The 23,231-nt window shown below is 40.1% G+C and overlaps 1 long non-coding RNA gene across 5 annotated transcripts in view; it reads left to right on the forward strand.

Moving 5' to 3' along the window:
* Window positions 1-23,231, forward strand: part of LOC118227185 — a 31,757-nt gene that overhangs the window by 1,107 nt on the left and 7,419 nt on the right. For 2 of the 5 annotated variants that reach the window (XR_004765198.1, XR_004765195.1), the window contains exons 2-3: window positions 5,818-5,873; window positions 21,870-22,009. This is a non-coding gene — a long non-coding RNA (uncharacterized LOC118227185). Of the gene's footprint in view, window positions 1-5,817; window positions 5,874-21,869; window positions 22,030-23,231 lie in introns of all 5 variants that reach the window. The other 3 variants (XR_004765197.1, XR_004765196.1, XR_004765199.1) reach the window with 2 other exon arrangements.

Genomic DNA, 23,231 nt, shown 5'->3' on the forward strand with positions numbered 1-23,231 from the left:
AGTCAAAGACAAAATGCACAATGTAGGGTTGGGTCGGTGTACTAGCTTAAACCGGTTTGATTTTATGCCAACTGACTGAACCGGCGTTTGTCATTATGAGACGTTCTGGCAAATTAAAAAAGTAGCCTACATCAGCAACCTGTGCCGACGGCGCTAAATCCAACTTGTATTGCATTAGCAATAAGCAATATGGCAATGTGATTAACATAATATTATGTTTGTTTATAAACGGAGCCACTTGTCTGAGTGCAAAAAAAAAAAAGATTGACAGGCACAATTTAGTCGTGGTCGCCTCATAGACATCAGAAGGAAATGTCACTGACAAAAATTTAAAAAGTTCGCTCTCTTTGCAGTGGTTTGGGCTGGAAACGAGTTGTAAGAGCGGAATAAGCCCCCGAAGTGAACACAACACTGCCTACTGATCGTAGATGAGAGTTGCTTTCCGTAGAGGATTTCAGCTGCATTCCTGAAAATGCTGCAGTAATGGCTAGCTAGCTATAAGTGCATACCGCCGTATGAGTGCTATGTGCGACGGCGATCGCAACCATGACATTTATTTTGCCTTTTTGTACAGCCATTTCCGTGGATAAAATCGCATTTATTATTATTATTTTCTGTTAAAAACATTTAATTCATATCCAGGGAGATAGCCAACTACTTGCAAGTTCGATTCATTTACTAATACGATTGCATTTCAGGCTGGAAAATAACCGTTAAACCAGAGAAATTGCTGAGTTGTCTTAGAATCTTTATGCAACAGTATGTATCAAGGGTGGCAGCCTGGGCATAGCTACAGACCTGTAACGAAACGTTAACTACGTCACAATGGGTATAACAGCTGTTTTAGAATGTCATTGCCTCACCCAGATCATTTTTGCAGCCCTGAACAAAATTGGCCTGACGGTTCCACTCGGGAGCGTCTGAGTCACGTGCGACACCTAGTGGTAAAATCCGGTATTTTCGGTCCGGTCCGGTATTTGGCTTGATATCAAACCGGTTTGAAAATTTTTACATCCGACCAACCCTAGCACAATGTCTTATTTTCAGTTGTGGCTGAAGCACGTGAGTCATTACTAGACTACAAGGCCTCAGATGATTTAGGGCATGTTACTGTAAACGAGTCTATCAAATGAATTGCGCATGTACAGCACCAAAAGCTCACACAAGCAATGTGAACTCAGTTGTGCAGAAATATCCATATGTTTTTAAAGGATTAGGTGTCTTGCCATATACTTACAGGATTCAGTTGAAAAATGATGCACACCCAGTAGTACATGCAACTAGACGAATACCAGCACCACTATGTGATCGTCTTAAAAAAGAATTGGGCAGAATGACACAATTAGGGGTGATCACAAAAGTTCAGGAACTGACAGAATGGGTAAACTCCATGGTGTGTGTTGTCAAAAACAACAAGGAGCTGAAAATCTGCATGGATCCAGGAGACCTCAATGCAAACATCAAGGGTGAGTACTACCAGATTCCAAAGCGTGGAGAAATCGCACGTGAAATGTCAGGGGCTCCATGTTTTACAAAGCTAGATGCTTCACAGGGCTTTTGGCAGATAAAATTAGATGAGGAAAGCTCCAGATACTGCACCTTTAACACACCTTGCGGGAGATATTGCTTCCTGAGAATGCCCTTTGGCATAATATCAGCATCTGAAATCTTACACAGAGCATGGAGAATATTCTTGAAGGTCTTGATGGAGTTAGATGTTATGTGGATGTGGTGATAATATGGGGATCCACAGAACAGGAATATAATGACAGGCTGGCAAAGGTGCTGCACAGAGTCAAAGAGAATGGTCTAAAACTTAACAAAGCCAAGTGCCAATTTGAAGCACTGGAAATTACATTCCTAGGTGACGTACTGTCAGCACGAGGAATTGAACGAGATTAGGAGAAAGTGAATGCCACACTCAGCATGCCACGTCCTACAGACAAGAAAGGAGTGCTCAGAGTGATGGGGATGATCAACTTCATTGGCAAATTCATACCAAACCTGTCAGCCAAAACTGCAGCCATGCAAGATCTGCACAAGATCTGTTCAACTGGACAACAAAACACAAACAAGAGCGGTATGCACTCAAGGCTACGCTAACAATGGTTCCTGTACTTACCTTCTATTATCCCACAAAGAGACTCAGAGTATCCACTGACGCATCCAAAGATGGCCTCGGCACGGTCTTACTCCTGGCAGAGGGTGACAAATGGAAGCCCGTAGAATACACCTCCAGGTCCATGACCGAAACTGAGCATTGATATGCTCAAATAGAAAAGGAAAGTCTAGGCTTGGTATTTGGACTACACAAGTTCCACTGCTATGTATACAGACTACCCACCTTCACAGCTGAGGCACACCGCTGCCCACTCATATCCATCATCAAGAAGAGCCTGAATGAAATGTCACCAAGAGTCCAATGCCTGATGAACAAAATATAAAGGTATGACATCGAACTCCTATACACTCCAGGCAAATACATAGTGTTACCAGATGCACTGTCACAAGCACCCACAGTGAGTCGTGCGAGCTCTACTGAAGAAGATGTGGAAGCGACATGTCATTGTGGTTACCTCCACACTGCCAATGTCAGACACGAAGCCACAGCAGGAGACCGCAAAAGATACGGAGTTGCAGGCTGTGATCCATAACATCAATCATGGATGGGGAAAAGGATCATATCCAAGATATTACCACATCAGGTCAGAACTCAGTGTCACAAATGGGATGGTACTGAGACAGAGCAGAATAGTCATTCCGCACAGTCTACGCCAAGAGATGCTCATGAGAATACATGAGGGGCGGTTTGGAATCGAGAAGTGCAAAAGGAGATAATCGAATGAATTTGTCATACTTTTTCAGGAAACCTTAGAGTGTGTGATAGCACCATTTCAAAGTGGAAGGAATGCATAGTGGCTAAATATTGCCACCAGTTGGTCCAATGAGAAGATGGTAACAGTGTGCAAATATTTATAGATTGGCATGGTCTCTTAAAGAGGAGTATTATCACTAGTATTTTCTTTGTATTTAATGAAGCATTTTAAGTAAGTCACTTATTCATAGAGATGCTGAAGAAGTAAAAAGTATTTTTTAAAATGCTGATATTGGAGCATAACTGTTGTATTTTTTTTGTTTACTTTATATACAACATAAAAATTGGCAGCTGAGGCATATTGGGCATTGGATATATGGCTTGGAATAATATAATGTGTGACTAATTATGTTTACCAACACATAAATCTAAGAAGTGCACGGGTGGTTCTCATTAATCATGTGGAACTCAATTGTATATCACACTGTAAATGCACTACAAGAGAGGAACATTTTTGTTGTGTAAAACATTTCTGTAATTGGAATTCTGATTTTATTAACCAAAATAATTGCCAATCGGTTTTCTGAATTGTACTGTGTAAATAGATTAATTTCTATGGTATATTAATCATAATTGGTGTTTTCTTTTCATGGGTCTTTTTTAGGGAATTTGACCAGTATGGATCATAGTTTCATGGAAATAAATAATCTGCATTCTATGTAGGGCTGTATTTCAGTAGAGGAAAATGATCCTTTGTGAAATGGTCAGATTATGGTGGTAAGAAATCATAAGGAAATTCTTTGTTGGTATACCATTTGCATTGTGAAGAATATACTAAAAAGTCCTGTGCTACACACTGCATAAAGTACTCAAATATATCAGCAGCAAAACATTAATAAATGTCAGAGACATAGCAAATTATGATGTATGTTCTTAGATCTGCACACTGTTGAGGAATATGGAACCACCAATGTTACAGTGCATAACTGGAATCTACTCAGACTATGAGGAAATATGACACACTCTTGAATACAAATGCTTTAGGAAATATGGCACAATAGATTTTTGAATGTACTGTAGAACCTACCCAAGTACTCTTCCTACCGGAGTAATTAAGGTCCCTCTATGGATTTTAGATGTTTATAAATCTCCACTGCACTGATGTTACACCCAAACTCAGGACACTGATTTCTGCTGTTGAACATTTTTAACACCTACACAATTAACATACTGCCCTCTGCAGATGGAAATACTTTAGTTATGCATCCATATATCTGGCTCCTGGTCATTGTCAGTTGGTGCTCATGGTTTGCTTCTTTACTTGCTGGCCCAGCCAGAGCTTTTGATGATTAACCAGATATGTATTCTATCTGTAATAGTTGTATATCTAATTTAAGATGTGAGTAGTGACTTGCAGAACACAGCATACGGTATTAGATGGAAATGCTGGTTATTTCCCTAAAAAGGTTAAATAAGCACAGACAAGCAATTAATTACAGACAAAAGCAGAAGGAAAGAAAAATTGTTATTGGCACCATTAGAAGACAAACACTTTAATGCATTCTATCAAAAGTTTACTTCTGGTGTGGGTATCTTAAAAGGTTTTTGTATGCCACCATATGGATAAGTGTGAATTTGTACCCAAGGAATTGACTATGTTTAGATAAAAATCCATAGGACAGATTGGAAGCAGTCCGGCAAATTAGATTTCTAATTGAATGAATGCTTTTGCCATATATACCAGAATTTTACGAGGCTGTTATGGGTTCAGCATCCAACTGAATGTTTTCTTCAAGGAAGTTTTATATGGTCAACTAATAAATTCAGCCCTCACAGCACATTGCAGTTCACTGTGGTGTAAATCTTGATTTGTGTGCCTTCTGATCAACAGTGTGTATATACTGAGGTGTTTGCCATTGCAATGTACAATGAGCAATAGAATGCATACTTCTACTTCTCCACTATGAATACGCATAAAGATTTATTCATATAGCCTACTGAGCCAAAATCTTTAAAGAGGTAGGAATGCCATGCTCCATGCAAACATATGGTAAGAATTGTGAATAGGGCTGGTGGAGGCTCATCTTGTTAACGCACACGCGTGTGGATGGGCTCCACTGTCTGGTTCCAAGTCCAGAACATGATAGTGCCCAGGGTGCCTAGCAGCCCTGCAGGCCGTTGTGTCCAAGGAAGGAAAGGCTTCAGTTGGCTGGGATTGCAGCATCTCATTGCTCTCTAGCAGCCCCTGCTGGTTGATTAGGTGCCTGTAAATCTGCATTAAAATGCTACATATATGAGAAATGGCCAGTGTCTGGAAGCTGTCTAAAGTTTGTGAAGGACAGTGGATTATCTGGATGTTGCATATTGGTTGTTCTCCGAGAAGGCCTGTTTGTTGTGCTGTAAATACATCTGCTGCTTAGATGTCGGCAAATCATAGTGTGGCCATTTGTGTAGTTGAACACAGCACTAGTCAACTGATTTGCCATCAACTTTTAAATATTCAGGACCAAAAGTGATTTGTTATTTGTAGGTTGACAAAACATGTACACATTGCCTTCCGCAAAATTAATTTACTGAATGTGTTAATGAACTATTTGATAAGCTACACATAGAGTACCCGAGATCTGTGTACAGGCTGTACATCAGCAATTCTCATAGACTATTGGGTGCCATTTATTCACCGACTAAATTGATGTTTAGCATAATACAATATGTTGATTTTGGACCTTTTGTGGATCTCAAAGTAATTTAGAATAAGGGCAGGGGGCTGGGGTGTATCATAACAGCAAACACTCATGAAATATCAACTAAGGTACAGTGGGAAAGTTGGTAATTATTCCTGGGACGATTAGTTTGGGAAAGCCATATTGTGAATTTGGCCATTACTATTATAATTTTGAATTTGATCACAGTGATTAATAGTTTAATGGCCTTTGAATGTGAGGAAGAAACATAACAGCCACAAAGTAACATGGGTCCCTTTGCCTTTTCCGTCATGACAGGGATCATCTTAAAACCAAGAGTTAGGAGACCATACATTTCTGTCACAGAATGCCAGGTAAGGTCAGTTTGTTTATTGCATGTTGGCAAAATAAAGGTCAGTTATTCCGAATCCATCATATAAATGATCATAGTGCATTCTCTGAGGTTTTCTGAAGATCATTAGCGTTTATTTGGCATTGTGCTTGAAGTACAGTCGGTCTTTGTTGTAATTACATTGATCTCACTTAATTGAACTCTTCACTTAAATTATATGGATGATGAGAAGATAAAAAATGCTAGTACGTGAGAGAAACTATTTACCCTTTTCCCAATTTTGAATGGCATGTATTTTTAGGCCCATCCCACTACAGTTTTGGAGTGCAGGCCTACATATGAGCATGTTTGTCTTCTGGAGCTTGTTCAGTCACATGCTGCTTTTTGTGTGATCCAGAAGCTGAGCTGTGCAGTCATTGCAACAGAAGACTGTGATTGTTGTGCATACAGTGCATGCAGATTGCAGTTGTCTGGCCAAACCAGAGAAGTTGCTAATGTGCAATAGGGAAGTGGAAATGTAGTGCAACTCTGAACTGGATTCAGCTCCAGACTGTTTCCTGATCTTTCACAAGCTGCCATATATGTGTTATATATATACTGTATGTAATTGACATATAGTAGGGCTGTCAACTGATTAAGTAATGTAGTACTTTTTAAGATAAGATATAAAGTTGGTAGTGGGATTAAGAGCAGAAACATTGCAAAATACTGTAGCTACAGCTATTAATAATGTGGACAACGATTCTCGGTTTTAGCCTGACAGAATACTTTTATTTGCTTCAAGCTATGGAGGAGGTTTATGCAATGAGACTAAAGCATTTATTGGCCATGACATCAGGTCCTTAATGACATCATGGAAAGCCTGGACCCAATAGATTTAACTCAATACTAAATTGAACTTCAGCCATTTAATCCCTACATAGGAATAGATATAAATGTTAAGACTGATAACAGTTGATAGTGGAATGAAATTGATTTTGTGTACTGTGGCTGATGCTCAATAGTCTACATACCATAATAACCACACACAATGTATTCTGAAGCCATTCAGGGATTTACATTTACAATCACTTTAACATGAACATTCCTAGGAATCCAATACTAGCTGGACTGCTTTTAACAGCCTGTCCTTAGCCATATAACTGGATTTAATGCAATCAAGACTGCTACTGAATTGGTGTTACTGAAGTGCTTTTTTAAAATTTACTCTATACTGTTGACTTGAAAGCTAAAGTTGTTTGCTTATCATTGCGTGCCACCAGTTTAGCTGAGTCAGATGGTACTTCGAAGTTTGCCCATCATCATTTCTGTTTAGCTGCCTACTAACAGTAGCTTTGAAAGGATGGTTTGCTTGTCAGGTGATCGTGTAAACTAATATGAACATGAAGGCAACGTTTTGTTTACAGCACAGACTGGGCATGTTTTTGTGAGGTTACATTCCCTGTGCATCTAACTCGTATTCTAAAATGTCAATAAAAATTCCCCTTGAGGGGTTGGTTTCCCTTCATTTTCAGACAGCACCTTATGTTATGTTAACAGACTAAGAAACTGGATGTTGATGATTTGTCAACTGGATGTTAATGATTTCTCTTTTACTTCAGCAAATACATTACATGTTAAAATATCACATTAAAAAGACTGATACATCTAAAATTGGTTGGTGACAAAATAATTGATTCATTGTTTGATTGGAGCAACGACTTGGATAATTGATACAGCTCAGATATGAAGCAAAGTATAAAAGGAATGTATGAGTGTATGTTGTGGTCAGATTAAGTAAGAAAAAGAAAGCCACTCAGAAACTGGGTCTTTTTAAAGAGCAATAGGCCTAATATAGTAATAATATAGTCACTCTGAATAACCCCCGTTTCAAATTGTATTTAAATGTATTTGTTTTATTTGTTTGTTTTAGGTTTATTTAACCAGGCGCAGCCCCTTTGAGATAGTTGGCACTGCGTATTCCACCAAAGCCAGATTCGTCCATCAGACTGCCAGATAGTGAAGTGTGATTCATCACTCCAGAGAATATATTTCCACTGCTCCAGAGTCCAATGGTGGTGTGCTTTACACCACACTAGCCGATGTTTGGCGTTGTGCATGGTGATCTTAGGGTTGTGTATGGCTGCTCGGCCATGGTAACCTATTTCATGAGGCTCTTGACAGACAGTTTTTCTGCTGACGTTGTTTCCAGAGATTTGGAACACCGCAGTAAGTGTTGCAACCAAGGACAGGTGATTTTTACACACCACACCCTTCAGCACTCGGTGGTCCTGTTCTGTGAGCGTGTGTGGGCTACTGCTTCACGTTTCATGATAACAGCACTTGCAGTTCACTGGGGCAGCTTTAGCAGGGCAGAAATTTGATGAACTGACTTGTTGGAAAGGTGCCATCCTATGACAGTGCCACATTTAAAGTCACTGAGCTCTTCAGTATGACCCATTCTACTGCCAATGTTTGTCAATGGAGATTGCATGGCTGTATGCTTGATTTTATGCACCTGTTGGCAATGGGTGTGGCTGCAATGAAACCACTAATTAGAAGGGGTCTCCACATACTTTTGGAAATGTGGTTTAGAAATTGATATAGATAATGTAATTTATGCATGACCAGCTGGCAAAAACAATTGATGAGTGATTTTGGATTATGATGTTTCGCTCCTGTTTCATGATCCTGACCTCTTCAAGATACTCACCTGGATACCACATCTCTCAGACCTTGAGGATTGAAATAGTGAATGGTTATCCTTGATATGGTTGATACGGCACTGATCACAGCTGTGCTATGCAGAGTGTAGGAGAGGACTCGTTCTCCACCGAGAGTAGAATCGGGATGCAGGCCAACCCAAAGCCACAGTAGGGTCACAAGCGATTGAAGGGCGCCTCTGCTGCCAAAAGCCGAGCAGGGTACATTTTTCACCCGAGCGAAAGCGGGATGCGCCGCTCGATCTAGACGAGATGTGGAGGGTCACGCGCCTTATCAGCACTCTGAACAACTCATTAGCTTGGTGATTAACGAGGGAGAGACGCTTTGGGGTTTGTCTGCTGCTGGGAGAATCCATCACCTACAACAATTGGGTTGGACCTCTTTCCATGGTGAAGCCAACTTTTTTTTTTTTTTGCAACATTGCAAAGGTGAAACACAGTGGGGCCACCAGTCCCTGTACTGGAATTCAGGGATTATATGAACCCGGAGATGTTTGTTTTATTTATGAAAGGAATTCACATAGAATGGGCCTGTTTGGAAATGCCTTATAAATTATGCTAAAATGTGGCATTTCTTATTAAATTAGACCAGGTCTGTTTTATCCACCAAGGTTATGCATGCTGCAGTGTGCCAAACATCAGAGGAGACAATCCTTGGCATATAGATGCAAATGATCTTGTTCTAGCTCAAGGTAATGCAGAAATGGGGCAATAAAAAACAAAGAATCGCTGTCTGTCACCGGCTCTCCCTGCAGGAAGGGGAGGACGTGCAAGCTGTTATTCAGTGTAACAGACTGTCAGAAACATCAAGTTGAGCATCAAGTTGGGATGCAACAATTAACCCAATATTGGGATCTGAATTTGTGATTCCCAGCTTGTGACTGAGGCTGGCTTCTCGGCTCTAATGGTGCAGGGTGCGAACACTAGGATCCTACAGTGCATTACAGAGCATAGGACTCCTCTCCAATGCTTCATCTCCTATTTGTAATCCATAACTGAGACATTATTATACTCAGCCTCTGCATTTCTGCAGAGCTGTTATCTGTCAGCAAGAGGAGAAAAAGGACAAGTGTATAAAAGGACAAGTGTATAAGTGCAGGCTTGATTTTTTCACTGTTTATTTTACAGAACTCCCCCGCTATTAAATGCAGTGAATCCTTTCATTGTCATTCTCAAACCCTTTTCTATGCTTCCGCCAAAGCGAGCCAATCCATGCGAAGTGATGTTGGTTCTGTTTTCTGTGACATTTCATCAGAACTCACACTCTCACTCACTTACCTGCTCACTCAAGCGCTTGCTTCAGCAGATGGGGCTTATTCTCTGAATATAGTTTTTACGAACAGCAGTGGTGGAAAATCCAGGTTCCACAAAGTAAAAAGTCCTCCCCAGTATATGGTTCCAATGACCTAAACATAATTCTTCAGCCAGGACGTACAACTAATTAGTGAAATCAGCTGGCTGAATTCATCAGTGAGTGACTGAGTTTGATGACTAATGAAATATCTTGGAAGAATTTTTCTTTCTGGCATAATGAATGTAATATATAATAAATGTAACATCAACATAAAACGAAAATGAAGAAATAATTAGAATTTGTGTTAAACAAGCAATAAGAAAGAAAAAAAACTGCAAAGAAAGAAAACCAGTTTTTTGGCTTGTATATGTTTTTACATTACTGATGATCACATAATGTTGTTACTACTCGTTGTCAAGAAGATAACTGTTTCGAATACATTTTACAGACGATAATGGCTCTGAGAAAAAAACACCAGAAAAAAGGGCACAGATTAGTTTTAAGAGAACTAAACTGTAGTGTTTCCATAATTTGTGCCAGTGCTGCCAGTATGAAAACTACATGCATTAACTGCATTAGCTATCTCTTCCTAAGCTAATTTAACATCATCTGGTAGCGCTCAATTTCAAAGAGACCGATAAACAACAAGCCATGTTATTGTTTTGTTGAGAGGGTATCGTCTGCTAAAAATAAAGTTCAAATATGTGGGTCATGCTATCTGTGGAGACAAAATAACCAAGGAGAACATTGCCTGCAACATATGTGAGTGCCATTTTTTCTTAGTTGTAACATTGCACGTTTAAACTGTTTAGCTGCAGGCATAATTGGATATCAAAAGTGGCCCATAATAAATGTTTAGGCAATGTTTTTTTGAAAGTTTGATTGAAGAAAATTCAAACAAATTTCCCTTATTTATGAAATTTGTTCAACTCAATTTTTTAAAAAAAGTGACAGCGCAACTCTGCATTTCCTACAAAAGAAAGTCTTGGGAGAAACATCTGATTATCCTCATCCTCGTCTTCCATTGCAGTGGTAGACTACAGAAATTGGCGATGCGCAAAGTGCATAGCTCTTAATGGGAATGAAAGAGTTCATTTGATTGGCTATGAATGAATCCAGCTGCAACACACCCAGTGATAATACATTCAGCATAATCCAGCCCATTTTCCACCTGTGCCAGCACTTTGAACTGTGCGCTTCTCACCTGGTCAGAAAAATACCAGCATTTGTCCGCCAACACACTGTGCCAATGAGTGTGCCCATGAGCTGTGTGACATTGGTTCCAGGAAATAGAGCCCTTTTTCTCTTAAAAGGTGGATTTATAAATTGTTACTTGACTGGAACATTTGTCACCCTTTTCCTTCCCAATTTCATACACCCTACTGCAATCCCATGTCTTGTCCCATCGCTGAAACATTTTCCACAAGCTTCTGATATGAAATCAACTGACTGCTTTACTTCAACGGTCAATTATTCTCCCTCTACAGCACTAGCACAAATCAGATTTATTCTGGGCTATAGGGTTTAGCGCTTCCCCGTTTCTTTGGCCACAATGTGGTCCATTGTAATGCCACCATCGGGAGTACGGAGGGTGGTAGCCACCACGTGAATTCCACCCTCTTCACACAGCTTGCTAAAAAAAACTGGTGTATCTGGATGAGGCCTGCAGATTTGGTGTGTACTTTGCAAATCAAACTCAACAAGCACAGTTCCTCAGGCGACAGGGTTGACTTGCAAGAACTATAATGCTTTTAATATGGCACTTGGCAATAGGTCAGACAGACATTGTCAGACCATACTGTAACGTCTAGTTTCTAACAGTGCCTATTATTAGATATTATTTTTTCAATCCAGAAATCTACGAGTGCAAATCAATTGAAAAGTTAACTAGAAAATCTCTTGTCTTGGGCAATTACCTCTCTCTGTTACAGCTGCATTTATTGAAACTATTGTGCATCTATTTTTGTGCCTTTCGTGCATTTTTAGACATTACTGATCATGTGGGCAAATTATTTATCACCCAAACGATTATTAATTTTTGTTGTGTTTATTACAAAATGCACCAATGAATCTTCCTTATTGTCTGCAATTTGCTTGTTATACATCAAGGGTGGGCAAGAAGGGCCGTATCTACTCCTGGATTTCATGACGTCAAGTTCCCTTAGTCACTGAATTAGCCCAAGCATTTACATTACCTGACATTTAGACTACATTTCTTGAATTACAACTGCTGTTGAATAGCAGCTGGTTCCTGGCACTGAGCATACTGGATATTTCCAGGGAGAGATCAAAGAGTTGGTGAGACTCCCATTAGGCTCACACAGAATGCCTGTCAGAGAGATTTGGTGCCAACAGTGACTGCTCAGGCGGCTTTCTTTCTCACTTTGAAGTAAAGCAAAAAAGGCAAGAAGTTGGCTTGGACAATCGCGGCAACAGTGTTTTACTTTCTCCCCATTTTCCGCTTCATGGCTTTCTCAAGGCTATTTCTCATAATTTTTATTATCAATGTTATGATGGTGAACACAGGGCAGCCCCTCCTCCCCCTTGTACCGCTTGTATCCAGTTGTACCCTTCATCCTCTATTGCAGTTGAGAATTGCAAAAGAGAATACAAGATGAAAAACAGTATGAATTCCCCCAACAGTTAGATGCCTGAAACCTATTGTTCTACTGTTGTTAGAGGAATAACGATATAAAATTAGTTTACTTATAATGAGACCTGGGATATGATTTCATGTCTCAAGGTTACATAGTCTTCCTTGAGCACGCTGTTTTAATTAGTGAATTCATCAATATGATAGCCTAAAGGGTGGCCCATTCATTCTTAGGCTGAACATCCGTCGATGAGTTTTTGCACTGAGCACTTTTCTGTTTTCTGTTTCCACGGATACAGGTTTTTCTTTGATTGTAATTAATGCTGCTAAAGGTCATCGAGCACTTTATCTGCTCATGTTCTGACTAACAAACAATTAGAACCAAGCACAGATTGCAGGATGTGATCAAAATGTGTGTGGAAGAACCTTAAAAGAATGCCATTGGTTTACTTTTTTCTTGAGTGCAGGGGTTCAAACATTTACGTTTTTAAGATTAATGCTTAGCCTAGGGCCAAAATTGTATGACTTAACCACACAGCACATTAGTTGTTTTCGTTATAACTTCGCTCAGGATTCTGTTCCCATGTTTATAGCACACCAACAATTGTCTAATGTTAGCAACAACACAATTACTCAAGCTCACAAGTATTTGTTCTATAGCTTATAGAAAAGAAGTTATTTACTGTGAACAATTCAATTCAACAGAAAATGAAACAATTGCATCACTGCGCTTGCCTCTTCTGCCACTTCTCTTGCTGACCACTGGAGGGCAGTAAATTGTTTGTCAATGAAAAATGGCATAAAAGTATATTTAAAATGGTATGAATATCAGAAGAGCAAAATAGCCACTCCCACTGAAGTAAATAGAAAATGTATTATGTATAATGTGCTGAAACACTCAACTGAATTTTTATCTCAACCTGCTATTGTTCGGAATTCTATCAGCTTAAATCTTAAACCAAAAATAGAATTAAAAAGCTGAAATACAGAGCAGTTTCCAGTTTAGTGACCCTCGAGGAGATAACCTAAAACTGCATCTTGACAAGATGCTACAGAATTGTTAATGTCTTTAATGCTATTCTTTTTTTGAGAATATGAACATAAGAGAATCGTTTGGTTAATATTATATCGGGATATTGTGATGATATAAAATGTAGACAGACACACAACTGTAATGTTTTATAATGAAATCACATAATGCTATCACATTAAGTGGGAAATTTTGTTCAATAATACCACAGACTGATACAACCCTAATCCAGTGATTTTTAAAGGAGTAATATAATGCTAATGGTCTAACAGGAAGGATGCATAGAATCTATGTTTACGGTGCAGTATTCTACGCCATTTTCCCCCTAATGTCAGTTTTCTCTTTCCTCATGAAATAATCCTGTGGCAAAATATTGTTTTCAAGAAACTTGCAAATGTTTGTATCTGCAAAAATGATACCTCCTCCTTCCCTCCCCCCCCCATCCCCTCCCTCTTCTCTCCTTCTCTCCTGAGTGGGGCTGGAGCAGAGCAAACATGCAGAAGGCTGTGGTTTCCTATGGCATCAATGATCTCACCACATTTGTGGAACACCTGGACCCTTCAGTGAGCAATGAAGTGCAAAGCTACCTATTACAATTGTATTAGCATCATCCCACAGGTATAACGCACAGGTTAGGTACACTACCCACACCTTTGGCTGTAAGCATCCTCAAGCTTATGACCTATATGGGCACATCCCATGTATTCCATGTGGGAACGGAACCATGATCTCCAGTGGCACAGTGCAGTGACATTGCATTGATTAAATGTCTTGACCTTGCACCGTACCACTACCAAACTCAATAATGATGTCATCCTGCCTCTCAGGCTCAATTTCGGATAAGTGTACTCATAGTATATATACTGTGGTATTCCTACCCCATGATTATGTTTTTAAAGCAGGAATGTATCCGACCAAGCAGAATTCATCGCAGGCTCTGTGAAGGGGGGCAGAAAGGGTGAATCCGGTACAGTGCAGCATGCTGTGAACATGAAGACAGCCAAGTGTTCATAGGGATGAGGTGACACTGCTATAAAAGCTTCAGTGATGAAACGATAACAGTCTTGCAGTTAAACTCCTGAACGATAAGATTGCTGAGATTCCCTCTTTTGTGACTTTGTTATATGGAGCCTCATATATAAATATGTGTGCGTAATTAATCTCTTTGAGCTTTTTTGATAAGACCCAGAAGAGAAATACAGATTTTTTGATACTCGTGTGTGCGTTGTGTACGCTGCGCGCCAAGCAGTTATGTCTCTGATGAGCAGATACGCGCTCTCTTTCCTCCACCGATAATGGCGGGGGTCCCTATCGGCACCAAAGTGAAAAAGTGAAATATTTCGCTGCCCGTTAATCGGAGCGCACATCGGCGGCGAGCGAGGGAGCGGGCGTCTGCGGGGAAATGAGGCAGCGTGAGCTGGGCGCGGCGCGTTTATTGCGACGAGGCAGCCGCTCAATCAGCAAAACAGCTGCACTGAAGCGGTCTCTTTGCGCTCTTCGATTGTGAAGATCTTTCTGTTGTTATGTAGAGGTAGGGGCGTGTGGGGCTGAGGGGAGGGGAAGGGAGGGGGGAACCCATCTGTACTGCAGAGGAGGAGGAGGAGGAGTGATGCAGTGGGCTCCTAGCAGGCTGCACCTGGTCTGCGCTTTGCCGCTCGATGACCTGCTGCTCGGAGCTGCCTGAGGCTCTCATTGGCCACTCTGGCCTGAGCGAGCCTCTCAGGGCCCTGTCCGTGGTTCTGTCTGCTGAAAGGGACCTCAGACTGGGGAAATGTGGGGGAAATAGGATGCTTAATACCTGATAGAAAAACTCGCCCAGTCTTGGCCTTAATGCCGCTGCTCCGCACTTATGCTTTTAACCCTAACTCAAGCCACTAATGGTTGCTCTGTAGACAATGCATTTGCATCATCGTTATCATCATCATCATATACACTACACAAATCGCAAACTCTCATTCTCTCTCACACTCACTAAGAGCCGAATGAGTGCCTTTTAATTCCAGTTATTTGGACATATATTTTTTTTCTTTAAGTTATCTGAATGCATTTATGAGTAAGGTTTCACCCTGTTCCACACAGAGGACAGTGTTCTCGGGCAATCACTCAAAGAATCAGCTGCAGCCCCTCCGCTGGCCAGCTTACTCAACCAGGCACGCACCAGGGAATTACACAGCCAGTACACTGGTGATAGACACTGGCACCATCTCCAACAAAGACAAACTGCAGAGCCTTTGTCATGTCTATTATTATTATTATTATTATTATTATTATTATTATTATTTCTGTAAACATGTTTACCAGTTACCAAATTTGTATATTATTATTTAATGTTTCATCATAAGATTAAATATAAATTCAATAAAAGATAAGGCCTGTCACCTTCTCTTCCCTTTCGTTTCTGCATATTTTACCCCTTTTATGTAGGTTCTCTGGATTTTTCCTTTATGTGTTAGCCGTTCTGAACAGATCAGGTGCATAGCATGACATCTGCTCACATAACCGAGAATGAATGTTCCCTCGGGATAGGATGGTTCGTATTTAAATGGCTGGATAATTAAGGCGTCTCTGTGCGCAGTTGTAAAGTATCCGTATGAAAGCCATTGCACATTGCCTTGTCATTATATTTTATGCATCGCTCTATAATCTTCATTTGTCAAATTTTGCACTGCAAGACAATGGCCGGGCCTAATGAGACTGATAACGTCATTGCATTAGTTTTGATTTCAAAACCACATTCTAATCATGATATTAAAGGGTACAAGAGAATAAGAAAATCTTGTTAAGAGCTCCTCTGTGGTCTAGATTCCCCACTGACTGAGTGGACACAATGGAATACAGCTGAGCACAGAATTTGTACTGCACACCCACTCACATTTGCATGGAATTAAGTGTCAGTTAACTGGTTGTCTTGCTATGCGATTTGATATTCATATGAAAGCATCTTAATTTTCTATCTTCATAGAAAGCTTTTATCATACAGTGGGGAAGGCCATCACTTCATTTCAGTTGAAAAAATGACCGGAATTTACACTTTAGTAAAAAGATAGAAAACTTTTTGTATGAATACCAGTGCTTGCTACAGGATAGTTGTCCTACTAAAATAAGATAAACATTACAAACATTTAATTTGGTACCACTGGACCGCATAACACATAGTTCTAACAAAATGTTGTGGCCACACAGTCAGTACTCACAAATGGACATTGTCCTACTCATTTCCATCTTGATTTCCTTACCTATTATATAAGCTCAGTGACTAAACCTTAAATAGCACAATTGACCTGTCTTGTCAAATTAGCCTAAACTTGACCATACCCAGCCAATAATATTATCGATTAATTGTAGCCAATTGCAAAATAAAGACTACCTTACCAATTGAACCACCAATTACAAGACAAGCTGTGAGTGTCGTGTGACCAAACTGGATGACACTACTTGAAAGGATGCCTTCAAGGCAGAGGTCTGATGAATGAAGCAGAATCAGCTTGACAATGCATGAAACGACTTCTTATCGACCGGGCTAGGACAGTGGTTGGTTGTTTTTTTGCCATTTCACACTCTAATGTGACACATTAGTTTTGAGACATCACATTTTCAGATAAGATGACATACTAGGCCATGTTGGGATGAATAGAAAACATTATTGCATTTATTTGGAATCACACTTGCTCTTCGACATCAGTCATTGTAATGTGTGATCTCATGTTATAAATATTAATGTCTCTGATTTAACTGCCAAGCATATTCTTTGATATGAACAGCTTATATCATGTGGTATTTTTCTCTTTACTCAGACTGGAGGGCAGTAGGAGGTTACAGGTAGAGATTGAGTCACAGTGGAGAAAGGGCCATGGGTGAGAACGGAACCCCTGGGGGTGGGGGTGTTGTATATGGGTTAACAGTTCTGTGCCACATGGTCTCCCAGCATTTTTTACCTTTTAACTTAATTTCTCCATTAAACAGTAAACAAGTTAACGTTTTACTTGCTGGTTTTCAGGCTATCCGTATAGCATAAAACATCATTCTAAAGTTATTCTCAGTCCCTGGCCTATAATTGAATAATCTTGTAGGTTTCTCCTCAGATGATGGTTCACTCTTCCAGAAATATAGCAACCATGTGGTTTCAAAAATGCAAAAATGTTTTAGTTCTGTGTATCATTCCTTCTGTTTCTCAGAAGCATTTCGGCTGGTGGTGGGCCAGGCTAAGGGTGAATGATCAAATTGCTATTGATTCTCAGCAGTTCCCTAGCATGGTGCTCATTTGCCCACAGACTCTGGTGGAGATGGTTGCAATATGTCAGGCAGTTTTTAAATATTCAACCATACTCCTGCTAATATCTTGCAGAGGGTGAAATGCTAGTCCATTATGGGAAAATGTAAAAATCCACAAACTCCAGTACCTCGATATTGTAATATGTTGTTTTAGCAATCATACTGTTACAGTTTACCATCACTGTGGTTGAGTACAAAGATAATGCGTGATTGATAAAGGTTGACCGCTGTGTTTGCAGTGATTGGCTGCTTATGAGTGCAAAATTGGAGGTGAGGGGCTCTTCAGCTTCATCCGCATTCCTTCTGACACTGAAGAAAGTCTGCATGTGACCCCCCCCCCCCCAAAATCACATCTCTCCTGTTTGCCTCTACACAACACTGAGGCTAATGATAACCACAAGAACCCTTCCCCCCCATCCTCCTTAGTTTATAATTACTGATTGCCAAACACAAGCCTCAAGCCGAAGGGAGATCTCTACATCCACGTGTGGTTCTGAGCCCCTCGTTAGGTGAGGAGACTTCTGCCCCTCTAAATGGTGACTGTTTTTATTTTTGCATTCTCCTGCAACACTGAACACTTTGCAAATGTCGGTGTCAACGTACGCGCCATCCTGCCAAAAGTAGTCATGCAGGTACAGAGGCCTCTGACCTCATGAAGAATCCTGCACACTAGCGGAATATAAACACATCTGAGGTAATCTGCTTTTATCCCACTTGTTATAAAACAGACCATGTGAACAAGGCTAAAGAGCAAGGGAGGTCACTTACTGATGCACCTCAATGCATTAGAGTGTGGGTGGACAGAAACGGCCATTGATGCAGCAAAGACTAATTGGATAAGAGGCAAACATGAATCTAAACTCTCTGTGCTTAAGAGAATACTGACCGTAAGGTCTGAGCTTAACCATTGTTGTAGATAAACCTCAGATTTCATTGGAGTAACCTGGTTTAGGTTGCAATCAAGTGTTGGTCTCTATACATTTATTCATGAATTATGGGCGCCCCCCATACTGGTATATATTTTTATTGGCACCTTATGAAATTTTAGTTCCATATTTTTCTGTATTATTGTTAAAATGAATAATTTTGATACATTGCTTGTATCCAGACAGCTGATACAATAAAGGAATGCCATGGAGGTTCAGCGAAACTTAATTCCCCATGAACTGTGAAATGTGGAAAGGTTTCCAGCAGAGAAGGAGAGTTTGAGCTGGAGGAAGTGTCAGGTGATGGCGATAGAAATGGCTGTCAGGCTCTGGAGAATAAACAAGACGTGGTGGTGCAGTAGTTCTCTACTCTCCCATGAATATAATTGCGTGCGCCTTTTTGAGAAAGTAGCGCGGTCAGCATTTTCTTCGCAACAGTTTCAGCTGTTGAGAAATTGTGCAAATAATTATTATTCAAGGCGTTCTCTAATATGATTGCAGTGACATTGACAAAGGCCTTTTTAAATTGTGATAATTTAGGATCAGTTTTTGGTTTGTCAGTATTTCATATTTCTTAAAAATTAGACTTATTTAATATGGTTTGAGTTTTGGATGTATCTCTTTGAAACAGTGATTTATGGAAGTTAGATATTTACTTATCCCTAAAAGGTTTTTAAAATGATCATAAAAAAGTATATGGTTATTCTAGGTTAAATAATATATTTCATTAAGATTCTTCTCAGAACAGTACATGATTTTTGACAATGCCTTTCTTTCTCTTAGTGTTCTATGGTAGATTGGCAGTCAGAAATGTACCTGTGAATGGGTTTCAGTAACAAGAAGGCTAAGAGTTGTAAACGAGGGGAAATAACAGGAGTGCTATCCACTTAACAATCTAATGCAGCCTTGATTTAAAACAGCAGGGTGTTCTTGAGAAGTTCTTGAGTAGAAATCGGTTTTAGACCCCTGATACTCTTTGTCTGGATAACAGCATAAATTGTGTCTATTGAATTACATTATATTGCTTGTGTTAGAAAACAAGAATTTCTGTTTGTTTCTTTCTTCTAAGTTGGTCAGTAAAATGATGCATTCATGTGAGTTCCTGTGTCATGTAGTAGTCAAGCACATTAGAAGTAAATATTGCAAGTTCAACAAAAAGCAATAATACAGCGAAGTATGCAATCTTAAGAGAGCCTTTCCTGCTAATTGTTTTTTCACTGCTTTTCGCAAACTCCTGTTGGTGAAGCTTACCTTGCTTCATCCCCAGCTGGTTTCCTTTTTTTGACATTGAAATAACAGAAGGCCTGTCTGAAATATTAAACATGGTGTCTGAATCATTGTCTATAATGAAAAATAAATATATATAACCCCATATATTTAAGGGTTAAGGCATGCTAGATTAGATCATCACAAAACCATACTGTATCTTCTACAACAGGACTCCCCAAAACTGGTCATGGAGAACCAATTGGTGTGCTTGTTTTTCATTTAATTAAAGCATTTACTTGTATCCTAATATCCTAATATTGTTAATTACTACTAATATTACTATAGTTCTGCTATGATTACTACTATAGTATTTTTCGTTTAATATTAACAATTAAAAATGTTGGATTAGAGAGGTGGACATAGATGTGCTGACAGAGATGCTCTATATAATTCCTGGTTTCTTATAGTGCAGTGGTGTGTGGCTTGTCTCACCTTTCTGTTGATGAAAGGAACACCTAGACACCCAGGACCGTTCCACTGAAAACCTCATTATGTTCATAAAGAATGCTTTCTTTATTTCCAGAAAACCCCCCCATCTGTATTAAACTTATATTTTATACAAAAAACACTAATCCGTACACACACAGTGTGCCCTCTTTTTAATTTGATTTATAAAGTCCTTTAATTTGTTTTCCTGTGCTGACCATATAAAGTAGCATATAGTGACTGCAGTGACCTGTGCAGGCACTGGACACTGAGGCACACCAGATGCTTCCATTATGCTCTGACAGTCCTGCAATCAATCAAGACTGCTGACCCGCAAACAGCCCTCACACATGAACTCCAATTGTCAAAAGGCCTGTCTGCATTGACAATCTGCACTGAAACAGAGTGAAGACCCAGGTGCGCACAATGATTGAGAGACTAGTCATATCATTAAAGGGGGCGGTAGACAACAGTGGGAGAGCCTCCTCCAAGGTGGAACAGATCCCTGAATTCTAGTTCACGGTTGACAGTTCTAGTGGGTTACAGTGTGGTGGAAAACCTTTTATTTAAGATGGTGGTAGAGAATCAGCTGAATGCTTCCTAGCATGCCTCGATGGAAACTGTTACGCAAGAGATATTATATTACAGATATTTTGCTAGAATATTCCCTGTCTTACAGCTGTCTGCTTGTGTCACCATTATGAGACTATACAGAGAAAACCAAGCAGACACACTGAGCACAATATTGCTTCAGCATTCAATACCAGTTAAAGGGCCCTGCAGCAAAAGCAAGTCTTCATCCAAGGCCACGATTCAATTCAATTCAAGGCCACAATACTATCGGTCACATTGTGAGGAGCCAGGTGTTTTACTTTGAATGCACATCACAATGTCATGAAAAGCATGTATTCAACCCAAACACAAGCTCCTAAAAGACTGCTTGTATTAAGTATTTTGTGGCTACCAGGGAACACATTGAGCGTGCACAGATGGGTAATGCCTGTGGAACACACTGAGCATACTCAGATGGGTCGTGCCTGTGTAACACACTGAGCATGCTCAGATGGGTCATGCCTGTGTAACACACTGAGCATGCTCAGATGGGTCATGCCTGTGGAACACACTGAGCGTGCTCAGATGGGTCATGCCTGTGTAACACACTGAGCGTGCACAGATGGGTGGGTCATGCCTGTGTAACACACTGAGCGTGCTCAAATGGGTCATGCCTGTGTAACACACTGCGCATGCTCAGATGGGCCGTGCCTGTGTAACACACTGAGCATGCTCAGATGGGTCATGCCTGTGTAACACACTGAGCGTGCTCAGACATGTCATGCCTGTGGAACACACTGAGCGTACACAGATGGGTCATGCCTGGGAAATTCTGCCCTTTCTGGTTGTGCACAAAATATCGGGTGACATTTGCGCTCTTTATCACAAGGTCTGTGGATCTTAATGAGGGCACCTTTTAGACGTTCGAGGCAAAGACATCCCTCTTTGTTTCAGAGACTGTCAGCAGCTGTCAGCCTGGGATGAAGCTTCTGGATCACTCCTCTGTGCAGCTCCACAGCATCTCTGTCCAGCTTTAGCCTGGAGAGGGCTGACACCAGTTAGACCCTCCAACTGTTGTCCCATGTCTGAAGGAGGTACCGCACAAAATGAATGAGTAAATAAAGTTGATACTCGAACAGGAGATCAGTGGGGTTGGAGCAGGATTTTTGGCAGTAGGATTGGGGTGGGCAAGTCATTTTCATTTTTGGAATTCTCCCAATAGCCTGCTGATACTTCAGATGTTGTGAGATGCATTTACATTACGTCAGGTCACAGCAGAGCAACAGTGATGCTGAGGGTACCAAGCGGGGCTTATTAATTAAATGGTTCCAAGTATGGCAAGCTGCTTGGAGTCAGAACAGAATGAATATACATGACTTGGGGGCTGACCAGATATTTCCTTGTATGTAAATGAGTTTCATTTTAACAGCCAAAAATGAAGGAATGCATAATTGCTTGACTTCTATGCGTGGCATTTCTGAGTGGTTGAATTTTAGAATGGCTGCAACTCATTTTTTGCTCTTGAGGATCGTTGCCGACTGTTAAATTACAATGCAGATCATTAATCAGTAAAAGAGATAGCACCAGACTTTCACAATAACAGGCCTTGTTATGGTAAACCTGCAGAATTTGCTCATTTATTATACATTGATCTTCGGATCCTGGGTGCTTCATCAGTATTTTAAAATATGCAGTAGTTGCCTCAGACACTCTTACAATTAGACTGCTGTGTTTGCTCAAGCTGAAATAAAAAACAAAACAAAATGGCAGCTAATATTATTACTATGCCTGCTCATTTAGCTTTAGTTTATGGTAATAAATGTGGCAATAAAGTAGCATTTTATTAAGATTCAGTATAAATAAAATACACCAGTGTTATTGAATGTTAGTACTTATGGATGGGTCATCTTAAATATTTCAAAATTCATGAAGACAATTTGTGTGAATGTTTTATACATTTGAGAATATGACCCGAACGAAGCAGGAATTGCTAGCTTTGGAATGTCTGGGCAGGAACATACTGTTTGTCAGGGGTCTTACAATGCCCATGATTGCTTTCATCTGGAAGTACTCCCCCTGTTCTGTCAAGATAGTCAGATTTAACTACCTTGTTTATAGTTATGTGAAGACAGCCACTAACTAACTGTAGAAATAAATTATAATCACTCACAAATGATGGTCGAAGTGTGAACTGGGGAAACTAGTTCTGGTTATCAGTGATGAAAAATTTGCAGTGTGTGAGTCTTTATTTTTGCAATGTAACAACAATCTAGTTTGTAATCTTATTAGTGGTTAACTCTTGGTATTTACAAATAT

This window comes from Anguilla anguilla, chromosome 5, assembly GCF_013347855.1.
Source record: "Anguilla anguilla isolate fAngAng1 chromosome 5, fAngAng1.pri, whole genome shotgun sequence".
Classification (NCBI taxonomy): Eukaryota; Metazoa; Chordata; class Actinopteri; order Anguilliformes; family Anguillidae; genus Anguilla; species Anguilla anguilla.